The sequence below is a fragment of the Phyllobates terribilis genome, unplaced genomic scaffold, assembly GCF_046119375.1.
Source record: "Phyllobates terribilis strain yellow unplaced genomic scaffold, ASM4611937v1 Scaffold_10__3_contigs__length_209671492, whole genome shotgun sequence".
NCBI classification, from domain to species: domain Eukaryota; kingdom Metazoa; phylum Chordata; class Amphibia; order Anura; family Dendrobatidae; genus Phyllobates; species Phyllobates terribilis.
The window spans coordinates 186,968,179-186,984,397 of NW_027362770.1; positions in this window are offsets into that span (position 1 = coordinate 186,968,179).

Sequence of the window (16,219 nt, forward strand, 5' to 3'; positions counted from 1 at the left end):
ATGTGTCTGTGCCCCCTCTATATGTAACTACAAGTCCCAGCATGTGTCTGTGCCCCCTCTATATGTAACTACAAGTCCCAGCATGTGTCTGTACCCCCTCTATATGTAACTACAAGTCCCAGCATGTGTCTGTGCTCCCTCTATATGTAACTACAAGTCCCAGCATGTGTCTGTGCCCCCTCTATATACAACTACAAGTCCCAGCATGTGTCTGTGCCCCCTCTATATGTAACTACAAGTCCCAGCATGTGTCTGTGCCCCCTCTATATACAACTACAAGTCCCAGCATGTGTCTGTGCCCCCTCTATATGTAACTACAAGTCCCAGCATGTGTCTGTGCTCCCTCTATATACAACTACAAGTCCCAGCAGGTGTCTGTGCCCCCTCTATATGTAGCTACAAGTCCCAGCATGTGTCTGTGCCCCCTCTATATGTAACTACAAGTCCCAGCATGTGTCTGTGCCCCCTCTATATACAACTACAAGTCCCAGCATGTGTCTGTGCCCCCTCTATATGTAACTACAAGTCCCAGCATGTGTCTGTGCTCCCTCTATATACAACTACAAGTCCCAGCATGTGTCTATGCCCCCTCTATATGTAACTACAAGTCCCAGCATGTGTCTGTGCCCCCTCTATATGTAACTACAAGTCCCAGCATGTGTCTGTGCTCCCTCTATATACAACTACAAGTCCCAGCAGGTGTCTGTGCCCCCTCTATATGTAACTACAAGTCCCAGCATGTGTCTGTGCCCCCTCTATATGTAACTACAAGTCCCAGCATGTGTCTGTGCCCCCTCTATATGTAACTACAAGTCCCAGCATGTGTCTGTGCCCCCTCTATATGTAATTACAAGTCCCAGCATGTGCCTGTGCTCCCTCTATATACAACTACAAGTCCCAGCATGTGTCTGTGCCCCCTCTATATACAACTACAAGTCCCAGCATGTGTCTGTGCTCCCTCTATATGTAACTACAAGTCCCAGCATGTGTCTGTGCTCCCTCTATATACAACTACAAGTCCCAGCATGTGTCTGTGCCCCCTCTATATGTAACTACAAGTCCCAGCATGTGTCTGTGCCCCCTCTATATGTAACTACAAGTCCCAGCATGTGTCTGTGCCCCCTCTATATGTAACTACAAGTCCCAGCATGTCTGTGCCCCCTCTATATGTAACTACAAGTCCCAGCATGTGTCTGTGCCCCCTCTATATGTAACTACAAGTCCCAGCAGGTGTCTGTGCCCCCTCTATATGTAACTACAAGTCCCAGCAGGTGTCTGTGCCCCCTCTATATGTAACTACAAGTCCCAGCATGTGTCTGTGCCCCCTCTATATGTAACTACAAGTCCCAGCAGGTGTCTGTGCCCCCTCTATATGTAACTACAAGTCCCAGCATGTGTCTGTGCCCCCTCTATATACAACTACAAGTCCCAGCATGTGTCTGTGCCACCTCTATATACAACTACAAGTTCCAGCATGTGTCTGTGCCCCCTCTATATGCAACTACAAGTCCCAGCATGTGTCTGTGCTCCCACTATATGTAACTACAAGTCCCAGCATGTGTCTGTGCTCCCTCTATATACAACTACAAGTCCCAGCATGTGTCTGTGCTCCCTCTATATGTAACTACAAGTCCCAGCATGTGTCTGTGCTTCCTCTATATACAACTACAAGTCCCAGCATGTGTCTGTGTTCCCTCTATATGTAACTACAAGTCCCAGCATGTGTGTGTGCTCCCTTTATATACAACTACAAGTCCCAGCATGTGTCTGTGCTCCCTCTATATGTAACTACAAGTCCCAGCATGTGTCTGTGCTCCCTCTATATACAACTACAAGTCCCAGCATGTGTCTGTGCCCCCTCTATATGTAACTACAAGTCCCAGCATGTGTCTGTGTTCCCTCTATATGTAACTACAAGTCCCAGCTTGTGTCTGTGCTCCCTCTATATACAACTACTAGATGGTGGCCCGATTCTAATGCATCGGGTATTCTAGAATATGTATGCGGCCGACAGGGCGCAATCAGCAGAGCGGTGTTTAAATTTGGCGCCAAAATCGCTGATTGGTCGCGCACGGCTCCCTCTATATGTAACTACAAGTCCCAGCATGTGTCTGTGTTCCCTCTATATGTAACTACAAGTCCCAGCATGTGTCTGTGCTCCCTCTATATACAACTACAAGTCCCAGCATGTGTCTGTTCTCCCTCTATGTGCTACTACAGGTCCCAGCATATGTCGTTGCGCCCACTGCCTGAAACTACAAGTCCTGGCAGCTCTAGCTTAGTGTCTAATCTTATGTAATAGAGGTTGGGGGGCACATACTTCATATCAGCGCCTGTATATCCACCTCAGATATGGAGGAATCATCTATATATATATAATCGTCTTATCCCGTCTGTCTGTCTGTCTGTCCTGGAAATCCCGCGTCGCTCATTGGTCCGGCAGCGGCCAATCAGCGCCGCGGGATTTCTGAAAAAAGATGGCGGCCGTTAGCGGCTCATCTGCGGGACGGAGCTCAGCGGCGATGCAGCCGGGAGATGACCGGCGAGAGGCGCTCATCTCCCGACCGCCGGCGCCGCTGACCTCCATGCGGCTAGGGTGTCAAGGGAGGACCGGGGAGCGGCGCTGCGGGTCGGGATAGTTCTGCTGCGAACGCCCGCTCATGTCCCAGGTTCTCGCAGCGGAAGTAGCCGCACAGGCAGCGGCGCTCTCCGGTCCTCACCAATACGATTCCGCTCCCCGGTCCTCACCAATACGATTCGATGATTGGTCGCGATCTCTCGCTGCGACCAATCACCGATCTTGGCGCAACATTTAAACACCGCTGTGCTGATTGGTCGCCGACGCTGCCCGCGACCAATCACCGATTTGGGCGCCACATTTAAATAGCGCCCGCGACCAATCACCGATCTTGCAGACACATTTAAACACCGCTGTGCTGATTGGTCGCGGACGCTATTTAAATGTGGCGCCCAAATCGGTGATTGGTCGCGGGCAGCGTCGGCGACCAATCAGCACAGCGGTGTTTAAATGTTGCGCCAAGATCGGTGTTGGTCGCAGCCGATATTTAAATGTGGCGCTCAAATCGGTGATTGGTCGCGGGCAGCGTCCGCGACCAATCAGCACAGCGGTGTTTAAATGTGGCGCCAAGATCGGTGATTGGTCGCAGCTGATATTTAAATGTGGCGCTCAAATCTGTGATTGGTCGCAGGCAGCGCCCGGAACCAATCAGCGATTTTGAACACAAATGTCCGAACCTTTGTAACACCATGCGGATACTGTGGGGACATCAGCGGCTAGGGTGTGAAGGGAGGACCGGGGAGCGGCGCTGCGGGTCGGGATACTTCTGCTGCGAGCAGTCGCTGATCTCCCGGCTTCTCGCAGCGGAAGTATCCGCACAGGCAGCGCCGCTCCCCGGTCCTCACTAATACGATTCCACTCCCCGGTCCTCACCAATACGATTCAACGATTTGGGCGCCACATTTACAGTGGATACGGAAAGTATTCAGACCTTTTTCACTCTTTGTTTCATTGCAGCCATTTGGTAAATTCTAAAAAGTTCATTTTTCTTTCTCACTAAAGTACACTCTGCACCCCATCTTGACTGAAAAAAACAGAAATATAGAAAGTTTTGCAAATTTATAAAAAAAAAAAAAACTGAACTATCACATGGCCATAAGTATTCAGACCCTTTGCTCAGTATTGAGGAGAAGCCCCCTTTTGAGCTTGTACAACCATAAGTCTTCTTGGAAATGATGCAACAAGTTTTTCACACCTGGAGTTTGGGATCCTCTGCCATTCTTCCTTGCAGATCCTCTCCAGTTCCATCAGGTTGGCAGGGGAACGTTGGTGGACAGCCATTTTCAGGTCTTTCCAGAGATGCTCAATTGGGTTTAGGTCAGGGCACTGGCTGGGCCAGTCAAGAATGGTCATAGAGTTGTTCTGAAGCCACTCCTTTGTTATTTTAGCTGTGTGCTTAGGGTCATTGTCTTGTTGGAAGGTGAACCTTTGACCAAGTCTGAGGTCCAGAGCACTCTGGAAGAGGTTTTCATCCAGGATATCTCTGTACTTGGCCGCATTCATGTTTCCTTCACTTGCAACCAGTCGTCCTGTCCCTGCAGCTGAAAAACACCCCCAGAGCATGATGTTGCTACCACCATGTTTCACTGTTGGGATTGTATTCGGCAGGTGATGAGCAGTGCCTGGTTTTCTCCACACATACCGCTTAGAATTATCACCAAAAAGTTCTATCTTCGTCTCATCAGACCAGAGAATCTTATTTCTCATAGTCTGGGAGTCCTTCATGTGTTTTTGAGCAAACTCTATGTGGGATTTCATATGTCTTGCACTGAGGAGAGGCTTCCGTCAGGCCACTCTGCCATAAAGGCCCGACTGGTGGAGGGCTGCAGTGATAGTTGACTTTGTGGAACTTTCTCCCATCTCCCTAGTGCATCTCTGGAGCTCAGCCACAGTGATCTTTGGGTTATTCTTTACCTCTCTCACCAAGGCTCTGCTCCCACGATTGCTCAGTATGGCTGGATGGCCAGGTCTAGGAGGATTTCTGGTGGTCCCAAACTTCTTCCATTCAAGGATTATGGAGGCCACTGTGCTCTTAGGAACTTTGAGTAATGCAGAAATTCTTTTGTAACCTTGGCCAGATCTGTGCCTTGCCACAATTCTGTCTCTGAGCTCCTTGGGCAGTTCCTTTGAGCTCATGATTCTCATTTGGTCTGTCATGCACTGTGAGCTGTGAGGTCTTATATAGACAGGTGTGTGCCTTTCCAAATCAAGTCCTATCAGTTTAATTAAACACAGCTGGACTCCAATGAAGGAGTAGAACCATCTCAAGGAGGATCACAAGGAAATGGACAGCATGTGACTTAAATATGAGTGTCTGAGCAAAGGGTCTGAATACTTATGACCATGTGATATTTCAGTTTTTCTTTTTTAATAAATTTGCAAAAATGTCTACATATCTGTTTTTTTCAGTCAAGATGGGGGCAGAGTGTACTTTAATGAGAAAGAAAAATTTACTTTTTAGAATTTACCAAATGGCTGCAATGAAACAAAGAGTGAAAAATTTAAAGGGGTCTGAATACTTTCCGTACCCACTGTAAATAGCGCTCTGCTGATTGGTCGCGGCTGCCAGCCGTGACCAATCAGCGAGATTGGCGCCAAATTTAAACAACGCTCTGCTGATTGGTCACGACCGCCAGCCGCAAACAATCAGCGAGATTGACCCCAAATTTTAACAACGCTCCGCTGATTGGTCGCAGACGCTAGCCACGACCAATCAGCGAGATTGGCGCCAAATTTAAACAACACTCTGCTGATTGGTCGCGACCGCCAGCCGCAAACAATCAGCGAGATTGACCTCAAATTTAAACAATGCTCCGCTGATTGATCGCGGACGCCAGCCGCAACCAATCAGCGAGATTGGCGCCAAATTTAAACAACGCTCTGCTGATTGGTCGCTGCCGCCGTCCGCAAATAATCTGCATTATTGCCGCCAAATTTAAACACCGCTTAGCTGATTGGTCGCAGTCGCCGGCCGCGACCAATCAGCGATATTGCCGCCAAATTTAAACCTCGCTCTGCTGATTAGTCGCAACCACAGGCCGTGACCAATCAGCGATATTGCCGCCAAATTTAAACACCGCTCTGCTGATTGGTCGCGGCCGTGACCAATCACCATTATTGGCGCCAAATTTAAATACCGCTCTGCTGATTGGTCGCGACCGCCGGCCGCAACCAATCAGCATTATTGGTGCCAAATTTAAACACCACTCTGCTGATTGCGCCCAGTCGGCCGCATACATATTCTAGAATACCAGATGCGTTAGAATCGGGCCACCATCTAGTCCTCCATATCTGAGGAATCAATTTGGGAGGAAAAAAAGAAAAAAAAACTGTTTTATATCTATTCTATGTTGTCGTGTGGAGTTGAATTGCTTGTCCCTGTTTCCATGTGGAAGGTTTTTGGCCACATTTGGGGTTTTGGCCACATTTCTTCCATGAAGACCACTTCTGGCCAGACTTCTCCGCACAGTAGATGAGTGTAACTCGGTCCCGCTGGTCGCTGCCAGTTCTGAATTGATGGCACTGCTGGACATCTTCTGATTTCGGAGGTAAGTAACGTGATGTGTCTCATCTGCTGCACTAATTCTCCCTGGCCGACTCCTACGTCTACTGTCTTCAATGTGGTCCATTTTCTTGGTTTCCTTGATGCCGAGAAATACTGTACAGTCAGATACTTATCCATCATGTAATACCATCAGGGAGGCGTCTCATCAGCTCCAAATTTATTCTGAGACTCTCCTGTATACACTGAGACTTTGTTGTATATACATCACATAGGGGACATGAGGCTGCTATACAGGGGCGGACATAGCGCCGGTGCAGCTGCACCGGGGCCCCATGGTGGAGGGGGCCCTTGCAGGCAGGATCGTGCACATCCCCTATGGGGCCCCTGAAAGAGCCCCGTTCTCCCTGACACTGGGCCCCTCCCACTTGTAATAATTCTGGTATGCAGAGCCTGGGAGAAGACACTGGAAAAGGGGACGTGTCATGCAGGAAGTGACGGTGGCCAATGTATGCTTTCTCCACCAGACTGGTGAGAGCGCTCACTGGCTGCTGGCTGTGGTCTCCTGCATGGCGCGTCCCAATGGTGAGTGTTCACCTGTAGAGTTAGGGGGCCTGGCCCGCACAGCACACAGGGGACAATAATGGAGGAAGAGCAAGACTTACAGTGCGTCTTCTGCTCCCTGCACTGTTCCTTCCAGCAGCATCATGTCACAGATTAGAGCTTGGGGGAGGAGGTCTCACAGCACGGGACAGCAGGATAGCAGCAGGGGGCTGATATCAGTCCTAGCTGCTGTGTCCCCATCAGACAGTGGTCTCTGCAGTCATCTCCAGGTGAACTAGAAACAATGTGGCAGACCTACTACACTACTGAACACCTGATATCATACAAGATTAGTGTGACATGCAGAAGTAGTGCTGTTGCTTTAAAAGCATTCAGCAACTATTAGAAGTAACACAAGCCCATGAGACAGGAAGTGTGGTGCTCCAGAAGCATCCAGCAACTAGAGGGGTTAACACAGTCGCAGGAGAAGGGGAGTGTTTTAGCAGAGCCCCAGGGGGATTGTGGGGACGTTGTTTACTGTCTGGCTGGAGCCGAAGAGAAAGGTGGTGTATGTTCTGTATCTCACAGAAGCGCCTCTGCAAGTGAAAAGCATTTAAGTCAGGAGTGAAGCTAAGCACAGGTCAGGTAGAGTTCCTGAACTAACAGTGCAGAGTATTGTCAGGCAGAAAGATAAGAACTGTAAGAAATGGTGTCACAGGGATCATCTCCCTCAGCAAACCCTCCCCAGCTCCTCCATTTCACTGTGCTGTAAAGAATGCTGTCTTCATGAATGTGGCTTTGCATTAGAACTGTTCTGTCCTGTACTACTGGGAAGACTGTGAACTGCTGTGCTGCTAAGCAAACTGTACTGTTTGTCAGTGGAGCCTGTGCAGCTTCTTATTAAATGCTACTGTTCTACCGTTTATGAGGACGCTTGTCAAGTGTGTCTGGTCAGCAAGTGAAACAACCTACGTGTCTGTGCCTGAGGGTCAATACCCCTGTGTGCCTGAGAGAAGCTGCAGCACATGGTCTATGGTCGCCCTGAGTAACGGTTCCTCCAGGATTCCAAAGAATTCATGTAACCTGTCTCGCCCCTATCTGAACCTAGCGGTGTGCGTGTAACATTGGTGGTTCATACAGGGAATCCTGAGCGGGAATTAGCGTGTAGAAGGAGAAGAGGAAAAGTGTCTGGAAAAACACAGCAGCACAGCACCTCAACTCAACTCTGCTACACCAGGTAAAGGGGACCAGCCCTAAAGAAAACTCACTAGCAGCAATGGATGTGGAAATACAAATGGACAGAATTAGTGAGTTGCTTCTTCAGTTAACCTGTGAAGAATTGAGAACAGTAGCAGAACATATAAAGATGTCAGTAGAACAGACTTCTAAAGCACACAACCGCAGGCAACTGTTAGCGGCCATTAATGCAAAAATAGATGAGCTGGGGGAGAAAGAAGCTGAAGACATCATGGGGACATTCCTCCAGGAACTAACACAGTTTCTAACCAGGTTGAAGTTGGAGGATGGAGGGGCGGCACCAATTACCAAAAGCGGGAATCTCCGTCCACAGACTGAACTACAGGAATTGAAAGAACAATTCAAAGCTCTAACAACAGCCCTGCAGGAATCGACCAAAACCTCTGAACGGGTGATAGACTCAGACAGGACCTTTAACCTGCTCAGGTTAGATAAATCAGGGAGACAGTCCTCTCTAACATCACAAATCACCATAAGGAAAGAATTCAAGATCCTGGGACAGATTGGAGAGTGTGAACAGAAAGAGAAACTGTCTTATAGGAACTTGTTGCACCAGATCGATGCAGGCTTACAGAAAGGCTACCAGCTAGATGAGATTGTTGAGGGGGTGATGAAAGCAATCAGCCCAGGACTGAACCTCCGTAGTATGCTAGAAATGAAAAGTCAATTGACCTTGCTACAGCTGAAGATGATTTTAAAAGGGCACTCTATAGAGAAGAGAGTACTTAAGAATTGTTCCACCGACTCATTAACCTCTCACAGAAAAATAATGAATCACCCCAAAATTTCTTGTTCAGAGCAATTGAACTGAAGGATAGACTGTTGTTTGCATCCAGAGATGTAGAAGCGGAAGAGAAGTTTGATGCTGGACTAGTCCAGAAGAAGTTCTTGGGAACGGGATTAATCAGCAAAGATATCAAGTTGCAGCTGAAACTGTACCTAGAAGATCCTGGCATTCTGGATGAAGTCCTAATTGAAAAAACGAATGATGTAGCTAGTTTGTAGTCAGGGAGCAAACAGAAGTTAAAGAAAGGCTCTGCTCCTAAAATCACCAAAATTAGTCAGCTGAAGTTGGAGACCCCCGGTGGCCAATCCGAAGATCATCATAGAGACCCTCCAGTGCCACCTCCGAGAGGGAAGCTTAAATCACCAATAAAAGGGAGGACCGCCAGCTCTGACTGGGAGGAAGTAATAGGAGAACTGCGAGCCAAGTTGATTGAGGTGAAAAAGTTGATTCGTTCCAGGCCAGAACCGGTATCCCTCAGACCCAGGAGTGAGTTCCAAAACAGAAGATACCCGGCTTGTGAAGCGTGCCGTCCATCAAATCAGAGTATGGTGTGTGTCCACTATCTAAGATGTGGTAAGGAAGGACATTATGCCAAGGAATGCCAATGGTCACAGTCGTTTGGGTTAAAAGACAGGAGGTTGCCAGTGCGGGGCGACAGGTATCCGTGACATGGAGGAGGCCCCTGTCACACTGTCACAGAATACTGGAGGTAGGGGGCCTAAGCTGACCCTAAGCTGGGGCCCTGACTAATCCCTCATCCTGGAGGTACTGTTAAAGGTACAGAGGTCCAGGCCGCCAGCGTAACCCCTACCTCCTGAGGATCCCTGCACCACAGTAATCTAGTCCTGAGAAGGACCCCGATCACAACAATTGGGAACCAGCAATAATATGCCCACACACAGTATTTAGACGAACGAGACAGTACAAGGGAAAAACCAAAACCACCTTGCAAACAACTTAAACACAACTACAACAGAGGGAACACCAACGGGAAAGGAGATAAATGATAAAGCGAGGAAAGGGAAATAACACTTCCAAATACACTTATCTCTGCAACTCCAAACACCACGATCCGCTCTGTAAGTCTGAATGAAAAGCTTTCACCGACACCTCACAAACAGACCTGCAGGAATATAAAGGAGTCTCACTAACGAAGCATTGATTGCAGCTGGGCGAGGCTGGACCTCAGCTAGCCCAGAGAGAAAGAGAATTAACTCCTTCACTGCCGAGAAAACACAAAGCACCAACAAGTCAGCTGCGAGAAGTCAGGCTGTGTACTCATGACGATCTTCGTGGCAACACACCCGTGACAGTACCCCCCCTTCTACGAGGGGCCTCCGGACCCTCAGGGCTAGGTTTATCCGGGTGAGTCGTGTGGAAGGCCCGAACTAATCGGTCTGCGTTAATATCTGACGCAGGAACCCACATCCTCTCCTCAGGACCATACCCCTTCCAATGAACCAAGTACTGAAGGGACCGGCGATTAAAGCGTGAATCAATGACCCTCGATACCTGGAACTCCAAGTTACCATTGACAACCACAGGAGGGGGAGGTAAAGGTGACGGTACCACCGGCGCCACATACCTCTTAAGCAATGATCTGTGAAACACGTTGTGAATTTTAAACGTAGGGGGGAGGTCAAGACGGAATGCCACCGGATTAATAACAGAACTGATTCTGTACGGCCCGATGAACCTGGGACCCAGTTTCCAGGAGGGAACCTTAAGTTTAATATTCCTGGTAGACAACCATACCTGATCGTTCACACTTAGGTCCGGACCAGACACTCTCCTCCTATCAGCCATACGTTTGTATCGGTTCCCCATAGTATTCAGATTCTTCAGCACCCCTCTCCATACTGAAGCGAGAGATGAGGAAAATCGTTCCTCCTCCGGAACCCCCGAAGAGCCCCCCCTACTGAAAGTACAAAACTGGGGGTGAAAACCATATGCCCCAAAAAACGGGGACTTACCAGTGGACTCGCTCCGCCTATTATTGAGAGCAAACTCTGCCAGAGGTAGGAAAGAAGCCCAGTCCTCCTGGTTCTCTGACACAAAACACCGAAGATATGTCTCCAAGCTCTGGTTCATACGTTCCGTCTGACCATTGGTCTGAGGATGAAAAGCCGACGAGAATGACAAATGCATCCCCCGCCGTGCACAAAACGCCTTCCAGAACTTGGACACAAACTGAGACCTGCAGGAATATAAAGGAGTCTCACTAACGAAGCATTGATTGCAGCTGGGCGAGGCTGGACCTCAGCTAGCCCAGAGAGAAAGAGAATTAACTCCTTCACTGCCGAGAAAACACAAAGCACCAACAAGTCAGCTGCGAGAAGTCAGGCTGTGTACTCATGACGATCTTCGTGGCAACACACCCGTGACAGCCCCAGAAGCAAATCCAAATCTCACCAAGCCCCAGAACGGCTCATGAGGTAAAACGGCTGCATCAGTACTATCCCCCAAGTGTGTTCCCATCTACAATAGCTGCAAGGGAGACAGAGACATCAGTTACTTAATGCCCAGTGCAGAGGTCAAACAATGTACTCCTGGGAGGAGGATTCCTCAGTCAGTAAAGATAGCCTCATCAGCCTAATCGGTGAAAGGTGCTTTATATTGTGCCAGCTAGATGGACTTCTAGTAAAAACACTGTGGGACACAGGAGCCCAAGCGAGCCTTTTAAATGAAGAATGGAGAAGGCACTACCTGCCACACACTTGCCTTCGGTCACTAAAAGAACTCTTGAGACCAGTGGAACTCCACGGCAAAGCCGTCAACCAGACCGAAATCCCTTTCATAGGCTGGGTGGAAGTGACTTTCCAACTCAGGGCCACGAAGAACAGCAACACCATCAAGCTTTTGGTACCTTTTCTTGTGACCAGTGATCAGAACGTGGCAGAGGATCCTATCCTGGGTTATAATGTAATCAGTGAGGTCATCACGAAACACAAGACAGGGGTGTTGGTGGTGAATGCAATCGCCACATCGCTCGCCATACCCAACGCCGTGGCGGAAAATGTGATTCATAGAGTAAAAAAAGCACAGAATACAATGGACCTAAAAGAAGTCAAGGTAGGCTTGCGCCCAACCATCATCCCTGCAAACCAAATGGTGGGGGTGAGGTGTGAAGTCCGGGTATAACCAGGAAAATAAGTCCAGGAAAGACTGTTCGTGCCAAAAGACTCCTCAGAACTTCCGAAAGGCCTAATTCAAGGTGAGACTGTGCTTACGATTCCTACCGGTGGGTTTGCTCGAGTGACAGTACCGGTGATGAATACTACGAAACACAAAATTAGACTGGATCCAATGACTGTGTTAGGTCATATTGAAACCGTTAAAACGGTATATCCAGCCAGTGTGAGACCAGCCCAGGGGTCTACAGTGAATTCAGTCTCCCCACCAAGGAACAAGAGTTGCCCAGGGGAGGAAATTGCGCAACGCACTTCGGGGTCCTGGGATCCCCCAGTACCCCTGGAAAACTTGTGTGCTGAAGATCTAGTGGTAACAAAACAGATGCTGAGAGAAGAGTGTCATGCGTACTCCAAAGATGACTCTGATATAGGCTGTATCCCGTCATTGCATTTGAAAATCAATTTGAAAGACACGACCCCAGTAACCAGAAGTTACATGTCTGTGCCGAAACCATTACACCCTGAAGTGAAATAATATTTACAAGATCTCATCAACAGAGGTTGGGTCCAAAAGTCAAAGTCATCTTATTCCTCTCCTATTGTCTGTGTTAGGAAGAAGGACGGTACGTTGAGACTCTTGTGATTACCGGGAACTAAACCGAAAGTCAGCAGACACTTGATAGCATTCATCACACCGTGGGGATTATATGAGTGGATCCGCATACCGTTTGGGCTCAGTTCAGCTCCAGCAGAATTCCAGAGAAGCATGGAGACATGTTTAGAAGGATTGAGGGATGATTGAAGGATTGAGGGACGATATCTGCCAGCCGTACTTGGATGACAATGTGGTACACAGCAAAACCTTCCGGGAGCATGTTGAACACGTGAGGACCGTATTACAACGGTATCAACAACACGGAGTTAAGTTGACCCCAAAGAAGTGTGTACTGTTCAAAAGACAAGTCCGATTTCTAGGGAAAATTGTGTCCGGAGAAGGATATACCATGGACCCAGCAGAAATCGCTCCGGTACTGGTCTTAAAAGACAAGGTGTATGTGGTCGTAAGGAGGAAAGCTGATGACAGCCCAGTGTATGAAATCCGATTGGAATTGCGAGACAAGAAAACCAGAATAGTCCATCAGAATTTACTGCTACCACAACAAGACTTCCCAGAAGTAGATGGACATTGTCTAAGATCGACTAAGGGACCACCACAGACTGAAGCTACGAAGGTGGATAGTGACCTTGACAGTTCTGATGGAGAAGAACGCACCGTTGTATTTCTCGGACCGGCAAGGAGAGGGATGTAGAATCCTCAGGAGAATGAACTAAGTCCTGAGGCTCCAGAGTTTGTACCAAGGAGTACAGATGAAGTCCAATTCAGATCTGATGATCGAACACCGGCACCTGAAGAAACCGAACGACGCTCAGGAGGAGCGGAATTACCAGACTGTGCGGAAACAAGCGACTCAGGAGAAGTACAGGAACTTACAGAAGCAGCTCCAAGAGCATCTGAGGAAGCACGGGAAATGAGTACGGCGGAAAAAACTTCTGTGACCGAAGAACCCATGGTCTCTGAGGAACAACCCACGAGGAGGATGTCGAGTTGAGAAGTGAGGAGGCCCGTGATGCTGACGTATGAGACACTTGGTGAACCGCGTCAAGTGCCAAGGACAGTTGACTGGAAACATGTATCTATGCCTGCGGACCTGGTAAGCCCACTTGAGTGGTATTCACCACCGAGAGGCAGTATGGAAGATGTTGCCTGGTGGAAAGACTTGTTTTCATGCTTTGATTTTCCTTAAAAGACTTTGTAGAAACAAAGAACTGTTAAAGCATAGAGAGACAGAACTGGTTGAAGACGTACGAAAGGCTCCAGCTGAAGAGATGCTGATTGTTTTAATTGTGTTAATTGTTTATTTTGTACAGGAGTACTACAAGAAGAAGGTCGTAAGATTAGGTTGTTATCAATGTTTATGAACGTTATACCAATTTCACAATGCCAATTTGTATATAAAGTTATCCAACTTTCACCACTGTCTCAGGATTGGTCAGACTGACCAATTAAGACGAATGTCGAGGACAACATTCAAAAAGGAGGGAAGAGTGTGACATGCAGAAGTAGTGCTGTTGCTTTAAAAGCATTCAGCTACTTTTAGAAGTAACACAAGCACATGAGACAGGAAGTGTTGTGCTCAAGAAGCATCCAGGAACTAGAAGGGTTAACACAGTCACAGGAGAAGGGGAGTGTTTTAGCAGGGCCCCAGGGGGATTGTGGGGAAATTGTTTACTGTCTGGCTGGAGCCGAAGAGAAAGGTGGTGTGTGTTCTCTATCTCACAGAAGCGCCCCAGCAAAAGTGAAAAGGATTCAAGTCAGGAGTGAAGCTAGGCGCAGGTCAGGTAGAGTTCCTGAACTAACAGTGCAGAGTATTGTCAGGCAGAAAAATAAAGTAAATCAAACTTCTGTGAAATAAAACTGTCCACTTAGGAAGCAACACTGATTGACAATCAATTTCACTTGCTGTTGTGCAAATGGAATAGACAATAGATGGAAATTATTGGCAATTATCAAGACACCCTCAATAAAGGAGTGGTACTGCAGGTGGGGATCACAGACCACATCTTAGTACCAATGCTTTCAGGCTGATGTTTTGGTCACTTTTGAATGTTGGTTGTACTTTCACACTCGTGGTAGCATGAGACGGACTCTACAACCCACAGAAGTTGCTCAGGTAGTGCAGCTCATCCAGGATGGCACATCAATGCGAGCTGTGGCAAGAAGGTTTGCTGTGTCTGTCAGCGTAGTGTCCAGAGGCTGGAGGCGCTAACAGGAGACAGGCCTGTACACCAGGAGACGTGGAGGGGGCCGTAGGAGGGCCACAACCCAGCAGCAGGACCACTACCTCCGCCTTTGTGCAAGGAGGAACAGGAGAAGCACTGCCAGAGCCCTGCAAAATGACCTCCGGCAGGCCACAAATGTGCATGTGTCTGCACAAACGGTTAGAAACCGACTCCATGAGGGTGGTATGAGGGCCCAATGTCCACAGATGGGGGTTGTGCTCACAGTCCAACACCGTGCAGGACGCTTGGCATTTGCCACATAACACCAGGATTGGCAAAGTCACCACTGGTCCCATGTGCTCTTCACAGAGGAAAGCAGGTTCACACTGAGCACATGTGACAGACGTGACAGAGTCTGGAGACGCCGTGGAGAGCGATCTGCTGCCTGCAACATCCTTCAGCATGACCGGTTTGGCAGTGGGTCAGTAATGGTGTGGGGTGGCCTTTCTTTGGAGGGCTGCACAGCCCTCCATGTGCTCGCCAGAAGTAGCCTGACTGCCATTAGGTACCGAGATGAGATCCTCAGACCCCTTGTGAGACCATATGCTGGTCCGGTTGGCCCTGGGTTCCTCCTAATGCACTGCTATATATATACACTGCTCAAAAAAATAAAGGGAACACGCAAATAACACATCCTAGATCTGAATGAATGAAATATTCTCATTGAATACTTTGTTCTGTACAAAGCTGAATGTACTGACAACAAAATCACACAAAAATCATCAATGGAAATCAAATTTATTAACCAATGGAGGCCTGGATTTGGAGTCACCTGCAAAATTAAAGTGGAAAAACACACTACAGGCTGATCCAACTTTGATGTAATGTCCTTAAAACAAGTCAAAATGAGGCTCAGTATTGTGTGTGGCCTCCACGTGCCTGTATGACCTCCCTACAACGCCTGGGCATGCTCCTGATGAGGCTGAGTATTGTGTGTGGCCTCCACGTGCCTGTATGACCTCCCTACAATGCCTGGGCATGCTCCTGATGAGGTTGCGGATGGTCTCCTGTGGGATCTCCTCCCAGACCTGGACTAAAGCATCCGCCAACTCCTGGACAGTCTGTGGTGCAACGTGACGTTGGTGGATGGAGCGAGACATGATGTCCCAGATGTGCTCAATCGGATTCAGGTCTGGGGAACGGGCGGCCAGTCCATAGCTTCAATGCCTTCATCTTGCAGGAACTGCTGACACACTCCAGCCACATGAGGTCTGGCATTGTCCTCCATTAGGAGGAACCCAGGGCCAACCGCACCAGCATATGGTCTCACAAGGGGTCCGAGGATCTCATCTCGGTACCTAATGGCAGTCAGGCTACTTCTTGCGAGCACATGGAGGGCTGTGAGGTCCTCCAAAGAAATGCCACAGAACACCAGGATTGGCAAATTCGCCACTGGCGCCCTGTGCTCTTCACTGATGAAAGCAGGTTCACACTGAGCACATGTGACAGACGTGACAGAGTCTGGAGACGCCGTGGAGAGCGATCTGCTGCCTGCAACATCCTTCAGCATGACCGGTTTGGCAGTGCGTCAGTAATGGTGTGTGGTGGCATTTCTTTGGAGGGCCGCACAGCCCTCTATG